The sequence below is a fragment of the Protopterus annectens genome, chromosome 9.part0 (genome assembly GCF_019279795.1).
Source record: "Protopterus annectens isolate FY-2018-M chromosome 9.part0, PAN1.0, whole genome shotgun sequence".
Lineage (NCBI taxonomy): Eukaryota > Metazoa > Chordata > Ceratodontiformes > Protopteridae > Protopterus > Protopterus annectens.
Genome location: NC_056743.1, coordinates 1,828,196,744 through 1,828,221,231, shown reverse-complemented (window position 1 = coordinate 1,828,221,231; position 24,488 = coordinate 1,828,196,744).

Here is a 24,488-nt window from a genome sequence, read left to right as displayed (position 1 = left end):
TGTAAGTACTTGTAGGAGGAAGAAGCTCTCCTCATAAAGAGTTTGCTTCCTTGCTAGAAATAATGGTTGCATCTTGTGTTAGGGAGATGTTGCTTATTCATTTCTGATGGAGAAGTATGCATTCAGGGAATTTTCCCAAAATCATTCTTACTGGAACTGCTTTAGAGACTATGCACACTACAAACCTGTCCTAGTTCCAAGTTCCTTTTAATCTAAAATCTGAGAACTCTGTATAACTTACCTTAACATTATCCCACCAATACCCCTTTTTAATCCCAGACATTAACATTGTTATCATAGTCTATGACACTGTGTGTTCCCTTTCTCCCCAATTATCTATAAACTTCTCCAAATGATATATACCATTTATTTTCACCACACCACCTCTTTCTCTACTTGCATCCGGAGCCACTGTTATTTAGAAGGATTTCTTCCATAAGCTACTTCCAGAACAACATAATTCTGGCCTCTTTCATCATCTCCTTCATCTAGCTTCATCAACAGTAACAGAATATCCCCAAGCTCCTCCTCATCTGTCATAACATGATAACATACCAAATCAAAATGGAAAAGTTGTGAGACACTACAGCATTTGACCATCATGTTACAACAGTAGTTAGGAAATCCTTTTACCTTGTACAGCTCATAGTGAATGATATATCTTCCTAATGTAAAGTTGTTTTCATCTGTTTAATTCTGCACTAATTAGATCCATTGAGTACAACACCTCCTTTGAGATGTATCTTATTAAGCATATCAAGCAATTGGAAAGACCCCGGAGGTCTGTAACTAAAAATATTGTGGGCTTAAAAGACTTTAACTACTAGGAAGAACTGGAAGCTTTGTCTCTATACTTGATTTTCTATATACTCCTTAGGGGTGACTTGTGCCTTATTAGTAGGTTTATCAGGGAATCAGTAGTCCAAGAACTCAAATACTGTAATAAAGCAAACAGTCCAGCTAACTTTAGGCCCAGAGATCTAAATCTACTTCAACAAATAACAAATAAATAAGATTAGGAAGAAGGATAGTTGTCACACATCACCTACTCCTTCCTGGGATCAAACTCCCTCTCCTAATTAAGCAGAGTGATTTACAATCTCCCTTAAAAATGGATAACAAGATGGGTGCTCTCAAATTTACCACTGTTATGACTGGCCTGGACTATGCTGAAAAGAGAGAGATGCAAAACCCAATGGTGGAAACTGGCAAGGAAGTGATGGCCTTGTGGCTCATCTGCCTTGTAACTCCTACAATCCTATTGTATTATAAGTAACTGCTACAGGTATGTAAACATTATTCAAAAAATTAATACTAAGATTATCCTTTGTGGTTACTCCACTGGTTTATGACCAATTGATCTGGATGGGACTTCAAACTATGATCAGTTAACAGCAAGTTCAAAAAGAACTTAATTGAATTTGTATTATAAATGGATGCAGAAATAAAAAAGAATACTTTTCTGACTTATTGAACTGACTGGACAAAGTAAAGCATCCAAAACTACATTATTATACTAATCCATGTGGTATCCTTGAATGCTCTTCAGACTATCAATATGAATGTCTTTGAATTCATACCTTCATAGATGTATACTAGGCTAGCAACCACTGGGATATTTGTCTCATTCATGCCTAAAACACCTTTTTATATTCTTCCAGTTAACACGCATACCTCCTCAGGTGTCCTGGTGTCCTGATATTTTTTTGAGTCCGTCTTCCTTAACAAAGTGAGTCACCAATTAATAATCTGGCAATATTAGAAAGGGCAAGGTGCAATTAATATGATGATGCTAAGACTGTTATACTCAGATATTCTGCAGTGAAGAAATCAACCACTAATTTTCCCTTATTATTCATATTTTCATATTTACATTCATATTTTCATAAGTGAGAACCCTACATGTTATTGAGGGGCATAAAGTGAAATGCCCCGGTGAGAGAAAGACAGTGCAATGTCAATGTGCAGTTACAGTGCACTATACTGGAGATACTGGTCATTATTTGCTAGCAACTCTGAAAATATGAACTATTTCCATATTTACTTAATATTTCTAAAACTGCTGAGTTACAAACTATTACATGACATCAGATGAAATCTTAGATGCTGAAAAAAATTTTGATTGACATTTGCACTCTCCATTGCACATCTTGAGAGACATTCGGGACACTGTTAATTATACAAATAATCATAATTCTTCATATTTTTGTAAATATCTAAGTAAGCAAGCACACAGAAAAGAACTTTTTGCTGTTATGTGAATGTTAATGCCTTTCTAACTGATTAAGTTGACAAAATACATATATGTTATACAGTTTCCAAGATAAGACAATTTTTTTGTGAAACATTAGAAAAAAAATATTAGTCATCGTTTGTATAGATAGTCCCTGGCATTCATGAAGCCCTGACAAAGTGCAGGAACAGTGCAGGAGCTGCTGCACTCAATATGTCTGCCGAGCAATTCAGCAAAGGGCTCTCGGGATGTGCACGAGTGCTCCTACACTATTCCTGCATGGACACCACTGCCTTATGCTAATTACCACATTTGCTGGTGAAAAACATGCAAATGAGGTGAATTAGTGGTTCAACAAGCAGGCAAGTGTTCGTGCAGGAATAGTGTAACTTGCAGAAATGTATTCAGGTACTAGCTGAATACATTTCTGCAAATAATAAAATGGAGGCATGACAGCCTCAAATAAAGCATGTATTACATGTATTAGGCATGCCAATGGCCAAATATATGGACAATGGCATGAAAAATAGTTTATTTTGTTTAAAATAAAACTTTTTTTTTTTTTGACCGATCTCGGCCGTTTCAGCATGGGGCAGTGGTGTGGCAATGGGATCATGCCGAAAATAAAAAAAAAGAGGGAAAAATCAATTTTGAGAGAAATCTGCATTTTGCCTCTATAGTCAATGGCATGCACAATGAAAACAATACCAGGAGGTAGTGGTTGCTAAGGGGAAAGGCTCAGTGTAAGTGTAGTAACTCAGGAGTAAGGCAGTGGTGTATGCGAATGAAGAGATTTATACTGAATCACAAATTTCTTCTAAGAGTCAGACTGCACCTAACCGTGTAAGTGCTCTAACACCACGGTATAAACAGAAGGAGCAGCCTACATGAAAAGGAGGTGTGTCATGCTTGCTGTATGCACATTGGAGCTTAGTGGCCCATGTTTACCCTTAGCTAAGCAGAGCTATGGAAGGGGATGTGTCTGAGGCTGTTTTGTCTAATTCCATGAAATGCAAAGTGTGTTCGCATCCAGGGCGGGCCAGTTCTGCTTAAAAGTGTTTACTTAAGCTTAGCAGGTATGCACGATGCACACCGGGCCTAAAACAAAAAATAAATAAATAAAAAAACCCACAGTGAATGGCAGAACTGATTACATTTGAGCACCGGGAATGGGCAGCATGCATCAGGGCTTAAATGGGTATGAAATGGAAGGGTAAACTGCAGAAAGAAGGCAATCAAGGAGGACTAGCATAGCTGGCAGGTGGAATGTATCAGAATCAGCCAATTACACAGGCAGCAGAGGAGCACACTGCTATAAATTATGCAAACACCTTTTAGTCTGCTTTTTCCCACAAACTCTACACCACAGGTGTACACATTCGGGGGAATTTTAAACTGACAAATATAACAAAACATGTTAGGGGCTGCTCTTGCTCTGATCTATCAGTATGTGCTAGAGACTGAAGGTGGTGAGGAGGATAATGCTGACAACCATCTCAGACCGAGGAGGAGGAGAAGAGTGTTCAGACTCATGGTAACCTACCAGGGGCTACATAATCTGGAGATAGTAGAGTGCTACAGGGTGGACAGGGACATACTTCAGAAACTTGTTGAGCTGTGCCGGCCTTGCCTCAGAGCCAGAACCAACAGACGGGAATCCATCCCAGTGGATACCAAGGTATGTGTAGCTTTAAGAATACTATCTACTGGTACTTTTCAAAGACCAACTGGGGATATCATGGGGGTCTCGCAGGCATCTGCATCCAGGATACTCCACCAGTTCCTGGATGCCATGCGACAACATGTCACTGAGCACATTCACTTCTCCAACACCTGTAAGGAGAGGACCAGCAATATGCATCTCTTCCACCATGTAGCAGAATACCCGGAAGTACTGGGTGCCATAGACTGCATGCACATCTACATCAAAGCACCACCCAGTGACCAGGGTAGCATCTACCTAAACTGCAAGGGGTTCCACTCCATCAGCTGCCAGGTCATGTGCGATGCCCAGGGCATTATCCTGAATGTGTGTGCTGCTTGTCCTGGAAGCTATCACATCTCCCACATCTGGTATTCATCACAACAGTACTGGGTGTTTTCCAGTGGGGACATCCCGTATGGCCAGCTGGTGGGGGATGCTGGCTACACACGGGATCCATGGCTGATAATACCCATCAGAAATACACACACACCAACACAAGAATGCCATAATGAGGCACATGCACAAATCAGGATCACTATAGAGCATGTGTTTGGGATGCTCAAGTCATGGTTTCACTGCCTTGACATATCCAGTGGAGCCTTGCAGTAATCTCCAGTCACATGTGCACACATGTTCATACTACATGCAATGTTATACAATATGATCCTGCGGAAACAGCTGCAGCAGGAACAAAATGGGGAAGGGCCACAAAACTCCCCACCATTGCCTAGGTCTCCACAGGCACAGAGAGACTTGGAGGAGGAACATCCTGAGCCTGCTCCTGTAGGTGGATGGAGGTTTGCCCAGTATGCTCTGGCCTTGGCAAAGAGACAATGCATAGTACATACACTGACACTGTAGGGCCCCAGGGACTGATCTCTCTCTCTCTCTGACTTGCACACATAGTAAAATGGATGCCAAACATCACACCACCTATACCTTACCATGTATAGGCAGTGTACTGCATACATCTGACATAGTCACCCCTCAAGCACCATCCTCACAACAGCCTCAAGCACAAGGTAAGCCAGTCTCCTTAACAAAATAAATGAATGGAGTGGAATTTTCTGATAGCATATCTATGGTATTGATCAATCATGCAAGGGAATGGGATGGCCAACTGGGATAGCAGCAGACAACTAACAGCTCTGTGGGACAGCAGGAAGTGTATCCCCAATACTGGCCTAACCACACCATGCAGTACCATTCTAGTTGACAAATACCACTGCAGTATATGTGGTGAGCCAAATAACTGGAGGGGGTCATAGGTCACATGCATGAATGTCAAAGTGGGGGTGCCATACCCACCACCAGCCTCACCCAGCAGATCAGCTGTAGAAAACCATACAGAAATGTCTGGGAAAGGCCTCCACATGCCAACATCCATGAAATCCCCACCTTCAGACATTTACACAGTGATTTCACAGCAGGTCTGGCAGTGGCAGTATGGCTTTGAAAGGTAAGAAGTCTGAAACTACAAATGTTTATGCCAGAACAATCTGACCTGTGGTCGATACTGTTATGCTTGTAGATTGACAGCTAGGGCACACCACTATGCTAAATGGGACAGAAAACTGTTAAGCCAATATCAGCACAGTCTCTGCAAATGTGTATTGTGTACAGATGTGTCACCCCCCATACTGCCATAGAAATGCAGTAACATGTCCCTAGAATTAAGTAGCATCGTCAACTAGAGTGATGTGTCAACACAAACAGAAAGCAATTATCAGTAACTCCCACAGTCAACTTACTGGTGCCATCCCAGGGTTGCCCACTGCTGGCAGCCTGGGAACATATCAGAATACACTGCCTTTCTACAGATGGCCCGCATCTGTCACACCTGGCCTACAGGCCTGTGGCAAATGTCCATGCCTCACCCACAGAGCCCTGTTAGGGAATGTCATGGGGTCCATAACAGTAACATAACACATTCTAAAAAAGCCAAAGAAAGGTCATGCTGCAAACTGCTAGGTGTCAGTGTCAGAGAGCCAGAAATCTGGCCAAAGCCATGAATAATGGGGTGAAAAAGGTCTACGGAGAAGGGCACCATTGAAATACTGCTCTAATAATGTAACAAAGTTGAAGGAATAATTGTAGTAGCATGGAATGTCTGATGGGTATGAAGTCAGAAACTGCAATGTCAAATGTCAGTAATATCTGACTTCAACCCTGAGTGACTTACACAACACTTTTCCTTGAAAACCACACTCGTTTGCATAACCAACAGGATATGAGTCATGAATGTGGACATTCTGTGATACTCTGTACAGTCAACAGGCAGGACTTGGAGTCTAAACATGGAAATGCACTCATTGCAGGCAGTCCTAACCCTGGAAGATGGTGACATGTCTGCACCCTTAGAACCCTAGCCCACAGCCATGGGGAGTAGCGCACCCTTCCCTGATCACTCATCCTATGCAACATCCCAACATGTGGCCAGCCAAGCAAAATGAGGTGGGCCATACATGTATGTCAGACAAACACACACCTCCAGGATGGTCAAACAGTCTGACACACACAAGACCCTCCAAGTGCAGTCACCCTTTGAGCAGACCCCTTTGCAAAGCACTGGTAGCTATAGGCAAACATATCTGATCTAGGATACCCCCCATATCTTACCCCCTACAAATTCATCTAGAGTCTGCCTGTCACCCTGATCCTGTCTGACTTATAATCCCAACTGTGGACTGGAAATCAGACCAGGCCAGAACGGAAATTCATTGAGATTCCACCATTGTAATATATTACCAAGGTGCTGGACTGTTTCCACAGCTCCAGCAGTCAACTGCTTGTAGGCACACCTCTCAACAGGCTGGATCATGCAAGAATGCATAGCATTTGGCCCATAATATTGGTGTTTGCATCATCCACCCTGTATTCCTCTGATAAATCACTGTGATGATCTGAGGAGGTATGTCATGAGGTAATGAAACAATACATGACAGTGTCAAACAGCATATCTGTCAGATGTCTGCTAAAACAAGCCCTGTAACCCTAGCAACCCATACATTACTGAGAGAAATAGTCACAATCACCGTATGACCCATTGTCCCCCCATTTGGATAGGCTGTCACCAGATATCCTCACCAAAAGGTTGAGAGGTATGGCTGTAGCACAACCCGGACTGGAGTACAACAATTCCTGGAATGGAGTCCCACATGTACTATAGAAGCTCACACTGGGCATGCTCATAAACTTAGAGAAATGTCTTTAGGATCTAAGAATGAACAGACCTTCCCCATCCAGTGCACTTCCCATTGCCCTACATTAGCAGTCCTGAAGATGTCTGTCACCATAAAAGTACCTTTCATCAGGCCTCACCCTTATAAGCTCTGTGGCATGCACAATAACTGTGTAATATTATAGTACAAATAACGATTTAGGTAAGAGTTCTAATTTCAGTTACAGCAAATGTCAAAGTAAGTGTGTGTATGTGTATGTGTTTACATGTTAAAGCTTTTGGGTCCATCCAAACCCAGTACACTTCCTGTTTCCCTACTTTAGCAGTCCTGCAAATATCAGTCACCTTAGAAGTCCCTTTCATCAGGCCTCAACCCCATAAGCTCTGTGATACATGAGATAACAGTGTAACACTGTAGTACAAATAACTAGTTAGGTAGGAGTTCTAATCTCAGTCCTGGCAAATGTCAAACTGTGTGTGTGTGTGTGTGTGTGTGTGTGTGTGTGTGTGTGTGTGTGTGTGTGTGTGTGTGTGTGTGTGTGTGTGTGTGTGTGTTTACAAGTTAAAGCTTTTGGGTCCAGTCCAACCCATTATACATCTCCGTTCCCACTTTAGCAGTCCTGCAGATATCACTCACCTCAGAAGTCCCTGTTGTCAGGCCTCAGACCCATAAGTTCTGTGGCACCTGCGATAACTGCGAAACACTATGGTACAAATAACAGTCAGGTAGGGGTTTTACTTTCACATTTGGCAAGTGTGTGTGTATAAGTCTGTCTGTTTGTAAGACAAAGTATTTTGATAACTTTATTTATTTTATGTATTTTTATTTTACATTTGTTGACCAGGCTAGTCTATCTGGATATATGTCCATTTTCAGTAGAGGCCCGGGGAGATAAGCTCCAAATAAAAATGATTAACATGTAAAATTATTAACATGTAAAATGCATGTACAGAAGTTGTTTTACAGATAATTATATAACATTTCAACAGCTGAATACACAAAAATATTACAGAACATTAATTAAGTTTGTTAGAAACTTTATTCCCAAGGATATATATATATATATATATATATATATATATATATATATATATATATACATGCACATTTAGGATAGAATAAGGAACTGATATGGAACTTTAATACCCACTGCACTACTTTATCAGTCTTGCTGATGTGATTCCCCTTATAGGTTCATAAGTGTGTAGTAGGCTAATGGCCCAGGAGCTTTTACAAGCCTAGCCCATAGAAGGGCCCTGCCATTGTGGCACCAGATGTTACTTCCCAGGGCCTGTATCAAGTAGAGCCACTGCAGTGATCCTGGGGGTGAACTGTCTATTACCCATCCACTCATCAAGATTTCTCTGAAACAGAGTCAGCTACGTGCTCTGCATGACATGTATGGGAAGTGTATTCCAGGACATGTGCAGTCTCTTGGAGAAGGACCTGTCCCACTAGCATGCTGTGGTGATTATGGTAATGAGGTAGATGTCTCTGCAGTGTGTGGTATGGAGGGATTGAGATGTCTTTATATGTAGCATGTCTAAAACAGCTGGGTCATACATGGCTTTGTAAGTCAAGCACAGATAGCCTCTAACTCGATGATATGACATAGAATAGCTGAAGTCTTCTGCGTCTGTCTGTGTAGGACATGTGTTTAATGGCTAAGAACCTCTTTGTGAGCTGCTTTTGTGGCCTCTTCAGCTGTTGCAGGTCTCTACTGAGGTACATGGCAAATGGGCCAGAATACCTGATGAGTGGTCTAATGAGGGAACAGTAGACAGAGATCATTCCTGGATGCAAAACCCTTGGTAATGCTATGTGACACTTAGAAAGACTTCCTGACAACTGTGGCAATGTGGCCGTTGAAGGATAAGTTGCTGTTAACCTGTGTCCCCAGATCTCTTATAATGCCTACAGTGTTCATTGGGCTTCCATCGATGTGGTACCTACTGGGAACTGAGTGTTTTACCAAAAGGTATGATGATGCATTTCATGGTGTTAAGCTTCTGGACATGGTTTCCACAACATGCATTGGTCTCAGTGAGGCCTTCTGTAGGATGTCTGCATCACATGTGGAGTTAATGAGAGCTCCCAGTTTGCAGTCCTCTGTAAACTTGGTCATCCAGAATTCCTCTGCATTGGGTTGGACTCCTGAGAAGTAGATGCTGGGCAGGACACTACCCAGTACTGATCCCTGTGGGACTCCACTTGTAACTGCTTGCCAGTCTGATTTGTATTTTGCCACTGTTTCACTGTGTGTTCTGTGAACCAAGTTGCAAACCATCCACTGATATAGGGATTGATGCCTAGCTTGGTGGGTTTAACAATAATTCCTGACTGAGGAATGGTATCAAAAGCCTTGGCCAGATCAGGATAGGCTGTGTGCTATGCCTTATTGTCATATGTTAGGGCTGATATAGTGGGTGCTGTGTCGAGCTATGTGTTCCACATGGTGTGGTGCAGGTGTTGAACTTATCCTCTTGACCAGCTAGTGCAGTCTTCAATGGAGAGTGCTTATTTCCACATTTGCTGATATAGGGGTAACTCTCACAGATCTGACTGTTTGGAGTTTGAAGGACAGGGTTATCTTTGTATTGAGGCAGTTGCAACAGTGCCTCAGAATGGACAAGTGCACCAGGTTAATGGGTGAAAGAACAGAAAGCTGCACTTCAATCATGCTAGGAGGGGGGTCATAACTCCTAAGCACTGGGGCTAATTCTGTGAGAAATGAGTACTGCTGATGGCTCCCATGTGTGCTACATGTATTGATACAATAACCTGTGGAAGTGCAAAACTATTATGCCATTTGAAGTGCAAGACAGAAAGAACGAGCAAAATATAAGGAAAAACTGAAGGCAGACTATCAGCCACCTGTAATACTTTACCTCAGCTGTGCAGATATCAGCACCTTTGTCCAACTGTTAGTCCAGTAACCTCTGTAGCACATGTGGTAATTGTGTAACACTACAGTATAAATAACTAGACAGGCAGGGGTTCTAATCTCAATACTGGCATATGTGTGTGTGTGTGTGTGTGTGTGTGTGTGTGTGTGTGTGTGTGCGTGTGTGTGTGTGTGTGAATCATATACTGTGAGGGTCATACCATTTTGAGTTGTGTGCCACCCTTTACACTTCTCTTCAACCTAATTTAGTAGTCCTGTTGGTATCATTCACCTTACAAGTACCATTGGAGTAGGTGAAACTGAATAAGCTCCTTGCCGTGCGTGATAACTGTGTAACACTATAGTAGAAATAACTAGATAGGCAGGTGTTCTAAATCCCAGGACTGTCAACTGTGTGTGTGTGTGTGTGTGTGTGTGTGTGTGTGTGTGTGTGTGTGTGTGTGTGTGTGTGTGTGTGTGTGTGTGTGTGTGTGTGTGTGAATCATATACAGTGTGGCATGTACCATTTTGAGTTGTGTACCACCCTTTACACTTCCCCTTACCCTAATTTAGTAGTCCTGTTGATGTCATTCACCTTACAAGTACCTTTGGATGAGGTGAAATTGTATAATCTCCATGGTGTGTCCGATTACTATAGATAGGCAGGGGTTATAATCTCAGTACTGGTAACTGTGTGTGTGTGTGTGTGTGTGTGTGTGTGTGTGTGTGTGTGTGTGTGTGTGTGTGTGTGTGTGTGTGTGTGTGTGTGTCTGAATCATGTACTGTGTAGGTTATACCATTTTGAGTTGTGTACCACCCTTTACACTTCTGCTCACCCTAATTTAGTAGACCTGTTGATGTCATTCACCTTACAAGTACCTTTGGAGTAAGTGAAACTGTGTAAGCTCCATGGCATGTATGATAACTGCATAACACTATTTTAAAAGTAACTAGATAGGCAGGAGTTCTAATCTCAGTACTAGCAACTGTGTGTGCCTGTGTGATAATCATATACTGTGTGGGTTATACCATTTTGAGTTCTGTCCCACCTTTCACACCTCCTCTCACCCTAATTTAGTAGTCCTGTTGTTGTCATTCAATTTAGAAGTACCTTTGGACGAGGTAACATTGTATAAGTTCTGTGGTGCATCTAATAACTGTGTAACACTGTAGTAGACATAGATAGATATGTAGGAGTTCTAATCTCAATACTGGTGTACGTGTGTGTGTGTGTGTGTGTGTGTTTGTGTGTGTGTGTGTGTGTGTGTGTGTGTGTGTGTGTGTGTGTGTGTGTGTGTGTGTGTACTTCTGCACCCAGTACACATCCAAATGCCCACTGTACAGGGCCCACTATTATTCTGTGATTTTTGCAAAACTTCCACACCCAGTACACATCCAAATGTCCACTGTACAGGGCCCACTGTGGTTGTGTGTGTTTTGTAAAACTTCTACACCCAGTACACATCCAAATGTCCACTGTAGAGGGCCCACTGTGGTTGTGTGTGTTTTCCAAAACTAATGCACCCAGTACACATCCAAATGTCCACTGTACAGGGCCCACTGTTGTCAACCACTGTAGTGGTAGCTGTGGACACTCCACAGCCCTATAAGCTGTGTGTCATGTGAAATAACTATGTAACAGTACAGATACAAAAACAAGATAGGCGGGTTTTCTAATCCTGTGATACCATTCCCCACTCAGGAATCATAGACAAACACAGCCATCTAGGCATCAACCTCTATGTCACTTGGTGGGTTGCAAACTGGCTCATGCATGGGACCCACAGTATGAAGGTAGCAGACTCCATGTCAGAACGCCAACCAGTCATGAGTGGAGTACCACACGGTCTGGTCATGTGTCCCCTCATGTTTGTCTTGTATGCCTCTGACGTCCAGAACAACACAAAGGGACCCTGGCTGACAGTTTTCACAGACAATTGCAAGGTGGGTTCCATGTGTACATCCCCATATCATAGGTTCATAGGTAGGTACTAGGCTATTGGACCGAGGGCCTATATAAGCCTAGCCAAAAGGTACTCTGGTTTTCGCCATCCAAGAAAATTATTTTCCTGTGCCACTGTTGAGCAGAGCCACATAAGTGATCCCCAGGGTGAATTTCCTATCTCCCATCCAATCATCAAGACTTTTCTTGAAGAGTGCTAATGAGGAGCTTTGTTTGATATAGATAGGTAGTCTGTTCCAGAGTATGGGAAGTCTTGGGACAGGAATCTATCTCTCCAGCATGTTTTGTTTATTGTGGTGACAAGGTTTAGGTCCCTAGAGCATGTAGCTCATAGGGATTGGGATTTCTTTAAGTGGAGCATGTCTAAAAGCTCTGGGTTTGACATAGCTTTGTGTGTTAGGCAGAGATCGCCTCTGAGTAGGCGATATGTGATGGAGTAAAGCTGCAGTTTTTTTAGACGGTCTGGGTAGGGCATCTGTTTGAGGCTGGTAATCCTCTTTGTGAGGTATTTCTGCAGCCTTTCCAGTTGTTGTAGATGTCTTGTGTGGTACATACCAAAAGGGGCATTGTACTCTATACTGGGTCTAATGAGTGATGAGTAGAGGGGAACAATGACCTCTTTTTTCCTGGATGAGAAACCTTTTGTGATGAGGTGTGCCACTTAGAAGGATTTCCTGACTACTGTGGCAATGTGATTATCAAAGGAGAGATTACTGTCCACCTGTGTCCCAAGGTCTCTTATCACACTTTCGGTGTTAAGTGGACTACCGCCTATGGGTTAGTTCATGGGTACAGAGTTTTTACCAAAAGGGATGACAGTGCACTTTTTGGCATTGAGCTTGAGACCATGGCTTTGACACCAGGCATCTGTCTCAGCGAGGCCCTTTTGTAGGATGTCCACATCTTTTGGAGTTTTGATTATGGCTCCTAGTCTGCAGTCATCTGTGAACTTCATTAGCCAAAGAACTTCTGTGTTAGCCTGTACTTCAGAGAAGTAGATACCAAACATGAGAGAACCCAGGACTGAACCCTGTGGTACTCCACTTGTCACTGGTCTGAAGTTGGATTTGGAGTCTGCTACTTTCACAGTGTGGGTTCTGTCAGTGAGTCAGTTGGCAACCCATCTTTGACATAGGGATTTATACCTAGTTTAGTGAGTTTATCTATAATTCTAGAGAGGGGGATGGTGTTGAAAACCTTGGCGAGACCTAGATAGGCTGTGTGAACCAACTTAACCTCATCTACAGCTTTGGTGACTGCTTCAAAGAAGTCTATCAGGTTTAGGATACATGATCTACCTTTTACAAACCCGAAGTGGGTGGGGTCCTGAGTTTGGAGATTACCAATGTCATCGTTTATAAGTTCCATGATGATACGTTCCATATCCTTGCAGACCAGGCTCGTTAGGCTAATGAGGTGGTAGTTTCCGGGCTCTGTGATAGCTCCCCCTTTCTGGAGTGGGATAACCATTGCTGTGCACCATTCAGTGGGGACATAGCCTGAGGTGAGGCTATGATTGAACATGGTACTTAGGTGGGGTGCCAGTTCGTTCTGTAGTTCGTGTAGAACACATTCTGGGATGTTGTCAGGTCCCCATGGGTGCTGTGTTTTTGGCTTTGGATAGTGTTTTTTACCTGTAAATCCGTGATTACAGGATCTTTGCATTCTTTTGGTATAGAGATGGGCCCTTTAGGGGATGACAGGGAGGTAAAGTTAGAACTGAACCTATCTGCCAGGGTGTTGGCAATATCAGTTGGTTCTGTATATTTAGTGCCATTGTGCTGTAACTCAGAGCAGATCTAAGTGTTGCCATTGAGATTCTTGACATAGCTATAGAATGCTTTGTGGTTGCCTTTAGTGTCAGTGGAGATTTTGTTTTCGTAACTAGCTTTGGAAGACTTTATGAAAGATCTCAGCTTCTTACTGAGGCTGACCAGGGAGTTTCTCCAGTCATGGGATTTTGCTCTTTTTTGCAACAGTTTCTTTCTTCCATTGTAGAGTTTGTTTATGGCAGGGGATCACCAGATTGGCTTCCTTTTTTTGGAGGATAGCATCTTGGTTCTGTTAGGGATTGTATGATCCATGCACTTGTGTAAGTGCTTATAAAGTGCATTTGTGTAGGATTCAGCAGTCATAACTCTATTGTCCGTCAGCATGTGTGTCGTGAAGTTTGCCCCTTCTGTCTTAAGAAGCGTGAGGTTGGCTTTGTAGAAATCTTTTACTGTGGTTTCCCTAATGGGCTTGGGGGAGGGATGTGGATGTCTAGGGTGATTAGCTTGTAGTCGGATCTGACCAATGAGGAATTGACCTCTGGTGTGGGGCACCAGATACCCATGTTGGTAATAACCAGTTCTAGGATATTGCTGCCCCTGATGGGGGTGTGGATAAGGCATTGGAATTTATGAATTCCAGAGAACGTTGAGCACAATAGTTAGTACATGAGTATTTTTCCCAGTTAATGGTGGGGTAGTTGAAATTGCCCATTATTAGGGTGTTAAGTTGTACCCTAATATTTTCCAGTGTATCAAGAAATGAGGAGTGGGAATCCTGGGGCATGGTGGGGGATATGTAGCAAGCTGCAATTTGGATTGTGGTCTTGCCCAGAGTTAGTTGAACTTGGATAATCTCGGATGCATTATGCTGAGCAACTAGCCTGGAGGTATGGATATCCTTAATGAATATGGACACGTCAGCTTAGCCAGTTGTTGACATCATGGATAAAGGCCCCACTGAGACATCCAACTGATGTTAGAACACTGGCTTTGGCTGAATGGAAAGAAATGTGTTGCAATCCCCTGTGAAATCAATGTGTTTACCATGAATTAACACATTGCTGGTTGTCCAATGGACACAGAAGTCCTTATAGTAGATCTGGGAACACAGGCTGACAGTGACCTCTCTTATGGCCACCACATTGCAACTGTGGACAAAAATAACTTCTATGTGGCATATCTCATAAGTAAGGGTGGGTCGTCCAGTAGGGAAGAAGTCAATGTCTGCCTCTACTTTCCCCTCATGACGCCAACCAGCAGGTACAATGCCCATTTGTCATGCAGCTCACTAGACTCCTGCAACAACTGTAGGGGCTGCAAGTGTATCTCACAAATAGGGCCCTAGCCTGCAAACAACTGTCCTACATGGACAGAGTACAATACCTCCAAGTAATCTTGGCCACATCTTGGCTACTTACAATCGCTCCATGCTTAATTGACAATGCTATGTGTGGCTAGCTGTGTTAGGAATGCCATATCTAGTGAAACTCTTATCTATATGCAACACATGCCATGGATACCTCAACCTCATTACCATAATCAGCAGAACATGCTGGGGGACAGGTACATAACCAGTGAGTGGACATGTAATGCAATATATGTCGCATACATGTTGGAGCACCTCACTGACCCTCTTTAAGAGAAATCTGGATGAGTGGATGGGGAATGTAACTGTCACCATGGCCATCACTGAAGTGGCAATGGTCGATATATGCACTTGGAAAAAATGTCAGGTTGCATGATGCCAGGATACTCCCATGGGCTAGGCTTGTCATGGCTCCATGTCCATTAGCCTGGTACACACCTATGAACACATGATCCTATTAATCTCAGTCCTGGCAAATCTGTGTGTGTGTGTGTGTGTGTGTGTGTGTGTGTGTGTGTGTGTGTGTGTGTGTGTGTGTGTGTGTGTGTGCAAGACCAGTATCCTGAGTGTGTGTGTTGGAGTGAGGAATATATCCATTGGGTGACCAAGTATTACAACTGTAGGCCATCGTACTCCCAATACATATCCTACATTCCACTGTATGAGCGCTGCTTTTGACATCATCTGTAGAGGTGTCTGTGCACACTCTGCAGACCTATAAGCCCTGTGCTGTGTGCAATAGCTATGTAACAGTATGGAATGTGCAGCTAGAGAGGCAGGGCTCTTAATCACAGCACTGGCACACTTGTGTGTGTGCATTGGTGTGTATAGCAGTGTTTGGGAGTGTGTACACTTCTGCATGACATTAGTATGAGACCTGTCACACCCACTACACCACCCATTGCCATACATTACAAGGGCATGTGATGTTACTTACTATACATGTACTTTGGAAACTCAACACATTATGAGCTCTGTGCCACCTGTGATAACTGCATAATACTGTACTACCACCAACTAGATGAGTAAGGATTTCAAACCCAACACTGGCAATTGTGTGTGTGTGTGTGTGTGTGTGTGTGTGTGTGTGTGTGTGTGTGTGTGTGTGTGTGTGTGTGTGTGTGTGTGTGTGTGTGAGAGCAGTATTCTGTGTGTTGGATCAACACAAATCCTTCTGGGTGTGTGGGATTTATAAATCTGAGGTGTGTTCCACCCACTACACTTACCATTGCCCACTGTACAAGAGCTGCTGGTGTTAGCCACCATACACTTACCTGTATACACCACTCAGCTCTATAAGCTACATGGAACATGCAAAAACTGTTATACAGACCTGTTAATTGTGCACAGCTGTACCCTGTGGGTTACCACACTGCCATACTCCTTGTAGATGATGTCTGTAGGGCCACATCCTGCTGACACACAGACACCTAGAAGACAAACAGAATACATTATGGAGACCACAGTCTGTCAGTGTTAATAACAACAATAATGCATCATGGCTGGACAGCTACACACTCTGACACATAACCATTAAACATGCAGGCTGACAACACTTTATACAGCATTACATTGCTAAACTGCACCAAATTCACCCTGTGCATCAGACCCATATTAGCATGTCCCTGCATTGATGGTATGGATGACAGGGATGTGGCACAGGTATCATCATAAGCACAGAGTGTGGTGTGGGTCTGCCAGAGGCCTAGGCTGGGCCATTTGGGTGACATCGTGTGTGTGTGTGTGTGTGTGTGTGTGTGTGTATGTGTGTGTGGTGTGTGTGTGTGTGTGTGTGTGTGTGTGTGTGTGTGTGTGTGTGTGTGTGTGTGTGTGCGTGTGTGTGTGTGTGTGTGCATGTGTGTGTGTGTATTTGGGGGTTGTTCATTAAATGGGCCATGCAGAGTTGGTGTGTGTAAGTCCGGATGTGACCTGGCTGTGATGGTGATGTGTGTTTGTGTGTATGGATGCACACAGTCATGCGATGTGGCTGCCCTACACAGGAGTATATTGGACAGCTGTGGACCATACATGGCAGGGTGTGCAGTTCAATGTCTCCAGCCATGGACATGAGAACTGGGCCTGCCAGGGGACCCAGTGGCATGACCAGGCACAAGGCCAGATGCAGTACTACTCCCCGATGCTGACAGCTGTCTGCTGGATCCACTTGTCTGTTGGGAATGGCCAGGACCACATGCCCATGGCCTGCTGTGTTGTAGCATGGACAGTGACCCCCCCCCTGCAGTCGTGCTGCTGTTACTGCCACTATGGGAGCAAGAAGCTGCATGGCCATGTGGAACCTCAGCTGTTTGTGCTGCTGTCCTACGTCCACGTTCCCGACGGACAACTCCTACCACATACTCTATCACAGACATTCCACATTCTAGGATTGCCATTCCACAGTCGAGGACTCTTGCCATCTCGCTCAACCATCTATCCATGACCTCAGCATAATAATGTTTGGCATCATCATGATCATGGAGGCTGTCACACTTAGCAGAAAGAGTGGCATTCACGACCCTGAGAAGCTGTCTTGTTTTACGTTCACTGCACGCCTGTGCCTCCATGATGGTTCGAAACATGCATCTGGTGACACTTGCTGTGGCACTTGTGACAGGGACATGGCAGGCAGCAGTCCCCCTTTGAGCATGCCTGCCCGTTCACCAGTGTGAGACCTTGCCTATCTGGCTATGGCTGGTGTCTACAGACTCACTTGCCATAGTCACCACACTTGCCTCTCCCATGCCATCACCTACCAACTGTCCATCATCCATGGCCACTGGTGATGGGGTATTTGTGGGCATTGTGACTGTGTGCGGGAATGGGGTGGACAACAGTGGGATGCCAACCAATGGCACAGATTCAGCCCTTGACAACCCTGCATGTGCCTTACCATGGCTATCATCATTGTCAGAGTCTGCAGAGACAGTGACATCAGTTCCCAAGCGGGAGGGACCCAAACCCCATTGCCACCTGTGAGGGGAAGACAATAAATGTAAATTAATACCTGTACATCATGGTTGGTTGCCATGTACACAGGCACTTGCAGGTGATGTGGCACAAAGCTATTACACAAACCTCACATTACCCAAAAGGTGACATGCATGACTATTACACAAACCTCACATTACCCAAAAGGTGACATGCATGACACACAACCCTCATTATCATACATTGAAACTATTCTCAATCCTTGTTACTAACAGTATACATCTCTGGGATGCATGAGTACTGTCAGTGGATGATGTCCATTCCCCTAGCACACACTGCACACATGTGCACATTATTGTTGTTCATCTTTATTGCACAGTGGCAACTACTGTAGACCATACCTCACAACTGTATAAATCATTGAAGAATGTGTAGATGTCTGGCACATATGTTTGCTCTGTTCCTCACAACCCCTATGTGTTTGTCTGACACATAACTGGGATCATATGAGGATAGATGTCACTAATTAATGACAGACATTTGATTTGCAGACCTCATCACTAGCACTGAATGTATATTCAAACAAATCCTGTTACACCAACAATCTTCTAATCTTAATGTGGATATGATAAGTGTACAAACCCCTGTTAACATGGCAGGCTCTTGTATCATATAAAATGAGACCACGATACTGCATTCAAAAACATTACCCACCTCAAATGTGACATATGACCTGTGCAATCCAATCAAGAAACAAACAAATGTGTTAGTTGTGAAATATACTGAGTGAGATGTGTACGATACAGTGGCTGCATAGGTGTGGACACCCTTAAACCAATGCTTCCTTGAAATACCTGTTAAGTGAACTACAGCAGTCACTCTTCCTGGGAATGGGAGTATCAGCATGGCACATCTTGACTTGGCATTATTTGGACATTTTTCTCTGCAAAGCTCCCCCAACTCTGTCAGCTGGCAAGGGCTGCTCATGTGCACAGACATTGGAGGTCACACTGGGGGGTTTACTATTGGTGTTAAGTCTGATCTTTGTCTGGCCCAATGCATACCCTTGATTGTATTCAGGTGGATCCATTCTTAGGTAGCTTTGGATACATGCTTCAGGTCATTGTCGTGTCGGAAGCTGAAACCCCTCCCCATCTTCAGCCATCTTGCAGATGCTTGACAGCTTTGGCCCACATGTGAGTGTTATTTGAACTGTTTGTAATTCCCTCCATCATGCCGGCAGGGTTAGTTCCAGCTAAAGAACAGCAACCTCAAACCAAGGCACTGCCACCAGTGAGCTTCAACATGTGGATGGTGGTCTTTAGGTGAAGTGAGGTGTTGGTTGTGCAGCACATGTAGCTTTAGGGATAGTGGCTGTAAGTTTGAACCTTGGTCTCATTACACCATAGGTTCTTGTGTGCAGGCTGACATCATTTACCCTGTAGACTAGATCATTCCACAGAGTGGTCCGCTCCCACAGATGTTCCTGATCACGGCCAAACATGACGTCATGATGGTTGATGATAATGTCAATTATCGCAGATGTTTCTGCTGCATTGTAGGGTGTATTTCTGGAGTGCTGCATCCCACCTGGAAGACATAAACAGTGAAACACATCATAGCACCTCATACAGTTATCAACAGTATGGACAGAAATTGCAAATCGACAATGGCTATTTGTTGCCAGCACTCACACCTACACCAAACTCCTGTAATCTATCAGCACAATATTAGTTTGCATTGCACTCCTGGCCCTGGTGTGTCATATTCCCCCCAATGATGGACAGTTAATTGCATACACCTCTATCCCCCATTCATTTCTGTATAGAGGGTTGACAGTGGCCATCTTCCATGGGGATGTAGTGTAGATGTTGCCGAGGCTGTGTTTGACTATGGTGTGTGATAGAACTGTGAACACTTGCCTGAGTTCATGTAAGATGCAGACAGGGATGTTATCAGGCCCCATGGAGACTTGATGTTGTTGCCTTTCAGTATGCAATATGTACCTGGTTACCACTGATGAGGGGAGGGGTGCTGTTGATGTGCATATCTCCCTATAGGGATGGGGTGACAGGGGGGTGCAGGTTACCTATAGCCATGGCATGTATGTATGAGGTGTGATTTCACACCAGTACAGGGTGAATTGTGTTGTTGCCTTTGAGACTGACAACATATGTGGAGACACCCTTATGACTGGCCTTGGCAGTGTGGATATTTGTGATTTGTACTCATAGTCAGCCTTACATGGAGCCACCTTTGACCTTACATGCTTGCTCAGATAGAGATGGACATGCTTCCAAGTTGTCTGCATCTATGTGGCCCTGTACAGCAATATAGCAACCTATTATGTGGTTTGTGTATTGCTGCTGTCCACCAAAGGGGAGTATTCTACCTTGGTGGATGTGAATTTTACATGTCAGGTATTGCTAAGTCTATACAGTTACAGTGGATATATAAGTGTACACTCCTCTGTTACAATGCCGGGTCTTTGTGCTATTGTAACTTGACAACACAATAACTGATTTCAAAACAATTCCCACCTTTAATGTGATCTATAGCCTGTACAATTCCATTGAAAACATAACAATCTTTTGTGGGAAAACATGCAAATTGAAATCAGTACAATAAGCTGGTAGCATGAGTGCGCACACCCTTAAACAGATAATTTGTGGAAGCACCTGTTGAGATAATGACAACATTCAGTCGTCTTAGGTTGGAGTCTATCATCATGGCACATCTTTACTTGGTAAAGTAAACTTCTATCATTTTTAACCTTTTCTTATTATATTTACTTTGTATTCTTATGAGATAATCTGTAATGTAAATGTAAATGTGCAATGTGTACTATGTATTTGTATTTTTCTGGAGCTTTTCTCCCCAGAACTCCATTGAAAATGGGCTCTTTGTGGCCCAATTGGACTATCCTGGAAAACAAACTGCAAATAAAATAACAATAAAATAAAATAAAATAAATAATAGTTGCCCATTCTTCTTTGCAACAGTGCTACAAATATGTCAATTTGTGAGGGCATTTCTTGTGCACAGCCCTATTCAGGGCATCCCACAGATTTTCTATTAGATGTAGGTATGGCCACTGGCTGGCACATTCCCAAACTGTAATTTCCATCTGGTGAAGCCATTCCTTTGTCGATTTGGATGTATGCTTGAGGTCATTGTCATGTTGACAGATAAAATCCCTCTTCATCTTCAGCTTTATAGCAGATGACTGAAGGTTTGGGGACAAAAATGCTTGGTATTTGGAACTGTTCATACTTCCGCTCTACCTTGACTAGAGACCCAGTTCCAGCTTATGAAAAGCAACCCCACAGCATGATACTGCTACCACCATGCTTCACCAGGGGGATGGTATCCTTCTGGTAATGCAAAGTGTTATGTTGGGCCAAACATATTTCTTGAAATTGTGGACCACAGGTTCAACCTTGGTGTCATCAGACCATGACACATTGCCCAACATGCTTCTTGGAGACTTGATGTACTGTTTGGCAATGTTTGTCCAGCTATGGATGTTTTTCTGTATAGGAAAAGGCTTCCATCTAGCAACCCTACCTCCATTGGGCAGACATACAGAGAATACAGAAGATTGTTGTCACATGTGGTACACACCCAGTACTTGCCAGGCATTCCTGCAGCTCATTCAGTATTGCTGTAGGTCCGCTGGCAGCCTCCATGGCCAGTTATGTCATCCATTTTGGATGGAAGTCCAGGTGTTTGCAGTGTCACTGTTGTCCCATATCTTCTCCCCTGTCTGATGACTGTCTGCACTGTATTCCATGGTATATCCAATGTTGTGGACAGTTTTTCTACTCTTCTCCTAACTAATACCTTTCCACAATGAGATGTTGCATGGGTTAAAATACTACCATTAATAATCGGAGCTGTTCCGTCATTTGTTTATTGTTGCTGGGATACATCGATCATATTTGGCGCCAAATTTGACTATTTAAACGCCTTTAGCAATTTGTTCTTGTTAGTCTGAAGAAGTCCCACAACATAGTGGGACAAGAAGTGTTTAACTCCATGTTCAGAAAATAAAGTTGGCTGTTTGTTTTATTCGTGCATCTCGGTATGGATTATATATGTGGACATCATACGTGAATTTACAATTGAGTTTTTGTTGGCTGGTCAGAGTTTCTGCAGCTCGCAGTTTGTGATTTTATTGGTTTAAGTGTCATTTAAATAAATAAAATAGTTACAGAATAGGGGTGTGAAATCAGAAGAAAATGATTCAGTCCCTCTGAAGTGAAATGTTAAAAATTTTGATTTTATGTACATATGTGTTGGTTGTTTAACAATCTCATTTCTTTATTTTGCCTTTACCTCCTACTCTCCACATCTACATAAAAACACCAAGAATATCTCAGAGACACACATTTGTACATAGGTATATGACAAAATAAGCATCTTCACTTTAGAAATAAGCAAGTGCACTGAGAGTACCTCTGTGACCACACAGCCATACTTCTCAGACTCTAATTCAACAATCTGGAAACAATGATGAAAATAATTAGCAATACACAATAAAGTGAAAGTTAAATGGATAACAGGATTAGACATTTGTTGCAACATTTTGTTTGTGCAGAATGCAGTATACATAGCTTTTATAGTTCAGTTTATGACAATGACAGTCACAGCAATCTAAAAAGGATTTGACATTTGCAATAACATTTACTTTGTGCTGACTGCAGTGGAGTGTAATTATATCTGAGCATAATACATGAACTAGGAGTCTCACAGTTCTGCTACAAATTCAGAAATATTACAACTGGTCAAATAAAATTCTCAAACAAAATCAGGGACACTTGAGACATCTGCAAACAGTATGCTTTCACATTGTAAGCTAGTACAATTACAGTGGCTTTTTCATTGCAAGGAACTTTCTGGAAGTTTACTCTGAAGAAATAATTGTAGATATGTTTGAAAAAGATTTTCTTCAGATCTCAAATGCCCCCCCCCCCCCCCCCCACACACACACACACACCTATTCTCTTGTCTCGGCACTGTTTCTTGCAATGTGTATACATCTTCTTTTAGAATCTGGGGCCCAGTATATCATCTGATAAGCTTAGAATGATAATTTCTACCTCAATGGTTTGATGGCCACAACACTTCTTACAGATTTATATAGCCTAAAAAACTGTCATGGCTACACTCATGATGACACAGTTGATATCTTAAGAACATTTCCACAGATACCCCCACTTACCCAGTATCCTTTAGAAGTGCAAAAACTGATAGTAAACCCGTTTAGTGGGGCTGTCTTATCATGATTTTAGAATTGCACACAAAACATGATGACATGATGAATAGTGGTACAAAGAATGAATAAAGACTGAAGAATATAACACTGAAAAGGACACCCCTTGAAATTCTTAGGAGTATAACTTTGATTTTTGGAGCACTGGAACTGAACTGTAAATAATGGGAATATATACCAAGCCCAAGGCTGCTGTTTCTTGGAGTACTCCCCTTAGTCCAAAGGATATTGATCTTGGAGTTTGCAAATAAAAGTAACAAGGGTCTATGGGGCAGAGACCCCTTACAACTGGCATGCAGGATAGTGAACAAGTCTTGGAAAACTTGTCTTTAAGGTTTAACTATGATTTTCAGAATTCAATGAATCTCATTTGAATTGCACCTTATTTTTAATGTGTCAAGACTTGCAGGAATGAGAGTTGTACTTTGGCTATGCATCCGACTGAAAAGGTACACAAAATGAAACAAAATCCTAAATTAATAGTGAATAACTAGATGATAGTAAATCCAAAACATGAGTTTAACACACCAAAATGACACCAAGTAATCGATTTTCATTGAACTCAATAATTCTTGCCTACCAAATGTTCAACTTTGGACTTTGAATAAATAATTAGATTATATGCTGGCACAGCATCCATTTGGGAGGTGGAGGTTTCCAGGAACCTTCCAGATATTGCTTATTTACTTTCATCTGTTGTGTTAAACTTGTGTTTTTGAATTTGTCATGTATGCGTGTAGAATTTTGAGTTTCAATCTTTGCAGCTTCAAGGTTTTGGCTTCAGTTTTATGAACCAAAGATACAGACAAAAGCATTAAAATTATATAGTGTGCCCAAAACATAGCCCTTCATGTTGTCTGATCCACAATGCCAATGAAAAACCTGTAGTGTTAACAGTTCTACCTCTATCGCTTATAATGAACAGTGTGCACACAATACAGTTGAAGGTTAACAAAACAGACTTATACCCCAACTGAATTCTGAATAGTAATGTACATACAGGGCAAATGGTGCACTAATATTGTGGTCATTCAAAAAACATGATTGACAACACAATTTTTTTCCCCTGGTCATAAGTTCTTTTGGAAAGTAGGGTACAGCTTCCAAGCAGATGTGTATAGAGTAAATTACAAAAAAAGAACTGCAAAGACTCCTGACAATGTTTGGTCATTGGGACACA